We start from the raw sequence: 4,450 nt of genomic DNA, 5'->3' as shown, positions 1-4,450 counted from the left end.
TCTATTTCCCACACTAAACCCAGAGAATATATCAAGAGATCAAAATTTTAAAGAAAATACAGGAAGAAACCATTGCCTATATATGAAAAATGAAAGAAACTGAACTCTTTAAATAACTTAAATTTCAAATTATCTTTCTGGTCACTGATAATATTAATCATGATTAGGATCTCTTAGGGTTTTGAGGACTGTTACTCATGAAAAAGTCTCTATCTTCAGACAAATATTTCCCTTATACCAAGAATGTTTCTCTACTGAAGAGTGTTTTAAGGGCTTGCTTTATATCTTTGTTTTTAAGACTGTAGATAAAAGGGTTCAGCATGGGTGTGACCACAGTGTACATCACTGAGGCTACTGCAGTTGCCCTGGAGTTTTGTGTGCTAGCAGAGCTAAGATACACCCCAAGGCTTGTACCATAGAACAAGGAGACAGTTGAGAGGTGAGACATGTAGAAAATGCTTTATACTTGCCCCTTGTGGATGAAATTTTCAAAATAGAGGATACAACCTTAGAGTAAGAAAAAAGGATACTAGTGAGTGGAACAATAACCAGAACTCCACTTGCAAAATATATCATCAGGTCATTGAGGAAAGTATCAGAACAAGCAAGCTGAACCACCTCATAAAGTTCGCAAAAAAAATGGTGAATTTCCAATTTTGTGCAAAAAAGAGAGTTGCAAAATCATTAAGCCATGTAACAGAGAGTCAAAGATACTCACTAACCAGGATGTCAGAAGCAGGAGGTCACAAAACTTAGGGTTCATGATGATCAGGTACTGCAATGGGTGGCAGATGGCTGCAAACCGGTCATAAGCCATCACAGTCAAGAGGATGTTGTCTAACATCCCAAAAAGTATGAAAAAATACATCTGTATGATGCAGCCTTCATAGGTGATAACTTGACTCTGAGTCTGCATGTTCCACAGCATCTTTGGGATGGTGGTAGAGGAGAAACAGATGTCTGAAAAAGATAGGTTGAAGAGAAAGAAATACATGGGTGTGTGGAGGTGGGAGTCAGTGATAATGGCCAGGATTATGAGAAGGTTCCCAATGAAGGTGACCAGGTACATGAACAGGAAGAGCCAAAAGAGGAGAGGCTGCAATAATACCTCTTCTGAGAGTCCCAGGAGGATAAACTCTGAAATACGAGTTTGGTTTCCTGCTTCCATGTAGCCCATGAAACTGCAGAAATAGAAACAGGAACAGTGCAAATTTAGCTAAACGAAGCCATCAAGAAATTAACTGAGAAGGAAGCATGATGTTCTTCAGTAAGTGAAAGTGAAATCATTCAGTCATGTCTGACTCTGCAACCTCGTGGGCTGTAGCCTACCAGACTCCTCCATCCACGGGATTCTTCAGGCAATAGTACTGGAGTGGGTTGCCATTTCTTTCTCCAGAGGATTTTCCTGACCCAGGGATCAAACCGAGGTCTTCCTCCTTGCAGGCAGATGCTTTACCCTCTGAGCCACCAGGGAAGCCGATTGGATAAGTAAATTTAGGCACATCCAAACAATGCACTATGGTGTCACTGAGTCCTCCTGCATCTGAAGCAGTTGATAGGGCCAGCAGAAGCTTCTATAGGATAAATCTATTAGTTTGCTTTCCTCTGAGAATTCCAGTTTTTAGTTCAAGTATCCTAATTGGGTAGCCATGTCTACTGGGATCTCAAGAATGAGCCAGATATGAAGCAGGGAACTTTACAAGTCTTCTTCTATGTGCATGGAGAGAGAGAGAAAATACAGAGAAGGAGAGAGAAATGAAATAGACAAAAAGGGAGGAAAAGAAGCAAAAGACTGTATTTCACTGAAAGAAGAAACTATGGGAAATCACCTTTTTTGGGGTGATAGCATTATTATACATTCATCTTATAGCTCCCTAAATGCCCCCAACAATAATAATATGAATACCCAACTAGATAAATATTTTCAATCTTTATGGCCTAAAATTATTCATAGCCTCACATTGCCATTTATCCTCACATTACTATTTATCTGTTTAAATAAAAATCAATAAATAATTTAAATACATATTGTAAAATTGATAGAATTAAAGCAAAACATTTTAAAGCCTTTCTTTCCAAAATCTAGTCACATGGGAAAATATTTTAATAAGCGAAACAGTTATTTTTAAAATATTGCTGAAATGATAGTGAATTCTAGTGATGATTTCAGAAAGAAATTACTTCAATTCCCCACAGTGTTTCCAGAAAGTAGAAGCAGTTAGGATACTTCCTAATTCTGTAAAGCCAGCCTTAATGAACAGAAAACTAGGTAGGCATATTACAGGAAAAGAAAACTGCAGATCAGTATAACTCACAAATATAGGTACAAAGGTCCTCAACAAAATATTAGCAAATCAAAACAAACAATAGAGTGAATTTTATACCAAGACCAAGGAGAATTTATTCCAGGTATGCAGGGTGGGTTCAAAATTTGAAAATAAATGTAATCTATTCCTTCCTTCAGTTAACAATAGTGTTAACTTTAAATTTTGTTAATAACCTCATGTTAATTTTTTAAATGCTAAAAAGAAAATCATTTAATTTACTATGTCAACAAGCTAATGAAGAGAAATCATATCAATTGATGTAAAAAGAGCAGTTGACAAAACCCAAAACACGTTCATAATAATAATAATAAACATGCAGTAGATTGAGTATAAGAACTTCCTCTGTTTTGTACAGAAGGTGTAACAGAAAGCCAACAACTAAAAAACCTACTTGATGGTGAGAAAATGGGGCAAAGCCCTTTCACAAAATTACCTCAGTCCAGTTCAGTTCAGTTCAGTTGCTCAGTCATGTCCCACTCTTTGTGACCCCAGAAATCGCAGCACGTCAGACCTCCCTGTCCATCACCAACTCCCAGAGTTCACTCAGACTCACGTCCATCAAGTTGGTAATGCCATCTAGCCATCTCATCCTCTGTCGTCCCCTTCTCCTCCTGCCCCCAATCCCTCCAAGCATCAGAGTCTTTTCCAATGAGTCAACTCTTCGCATGAGGTGGACAAAGTACTGGAGTTTCCGCTTTAGCATCATTCCTTCCAAAGAAATCCCAGGGCTGATCTCCTTCAGAATGGACTGATTGGATCTCCTTGCAGTCCAAGGGACTCTCAAGAGTCTTCTCCAACACCACAGTTCAAAAGCATCAATTCTTCAGCGCTCAGCTTTCTTCATAGTTCAACTCTCACATCCATACATGACCGCTGGAAAAAACATAGCCTGACTAGACGGACCTTTGTTGGCAAAGTAATGTCTCTGCTTTTCAATATGCTATCGAGGTTGGTCACAACTTTTCTTCCAAGGAGTAAGTGCCTTTTAATTTCATGGCTGCGGTCACCAGGTATCATATACTTAAAACACAAAACCATAAGTCATCTAGAAGAAAACACTGGGGGAAATCTAGAATGTCTTAGATTTGACAATAAGGTTTTAGGCACAGCACCAAAAGAATAATTCATGAAAAAATAAGTTGTAATTCATTTCTTTAAAAATTTGCTTTGTAAAAGTCACTAAGAGTGACAACAGTCAAGCAGCAATCTTAGAAATAGTACTTGAAAAACATGTGTCTAATACAGGACTTGAATCCAAATTAGACATAGAACTCATAATTTCAACAATAAGAAAACAAGTAATCCAGTTCAAAATGGACACCATTGTTGACTTAGCATGAACGAAGGCAAAGACATCTTAAAAAAGAAACACTGATGGCAAGAAAGCTTCTGGAAAAATGCACAGCATCTTTTTTCAGTAGATAATTAGAATAAACAACAACCAATATACACCAATTAGAACAGCTGAAAACAAACAAACAAAAACTTTACATACCAATTGACAAGTATGTGAAGCAATACAAACTCTCATTCATTGCCAGTGGGATTAAAAAATAGCATTGCCACTTAGGAGGACAGTTTGGTAGATTCTTCTGAAGTTAAATATAATCTTACCATACAATCCAGCAGTGTAACTACTAGGATACATAGTCATTTGTCATGTCCTACTCTTTGTAACCCCATGAACTGTAGCCTGGCAGGTCCTCTGTCCATGGAATTTTTCAGGCAAGAATAATGAAGTGGGTTGCCATTTCCACCTCCAAGGTATCTTCCCGACCCATGGATCAAACCTGCATCTCCTGCATTGGCAGGCAAATCCTTTACTGCTGTGAAACCTGGGATGTACAACTAAGGTATATACCCAACTAATCCAAAAACATGTCCACACAAAAATCTGCATTCAAATGATTATAGCAGCTTTGTTCGTGGTCTCTAAAATAGAATGCAACCAAGGTGCCCTTCAATTAAGTAAATGTATAAACACACTGTAGTACATCTGTACAAATGAATAAAAATAAATTAGTGATTAAAAAAACGAATGATAAAAATCAATTAGCAAGCCATAAAATGGCATGGATAAATCTTATATGCTTGTTTCTAAATGAATGAAGTCAGATTGAAAG

General features: G+C 37.5%; 1 pseudogene; it reads right to left on the bottom strand.

The window, feature by feature from the left end:
* Positions 1-232: 232 nt before the first annotated feature.
* LOC112587084 lies at positions 233-1,168 on the bottom strand (annotated as a pseudogene).
* Between the last annotated feature and the right edge of the window lie 3,282 nt (positions 1,169-4,450).

This window comes from Bubalus bubalis, chromosome 9 (assembly GCF_019923935.1).
Source record: "Bubalus bubalis isolate 160015118507 breed Murrah chromosome 9, NDDB_SH_1, whole genome shotgun sequence".
Lineage (NCBI taxonomy): Eukaryota > Metazoa > Chordata > Mammalia > Artiodactyla > Bovidae > Bubalus > Bubalus bubalis.
The sequence above is the reverse complement of the archived record's forward strand: the minus strand, read 5'-3'. Positions and strand labels throughout refer to the sequence as shown.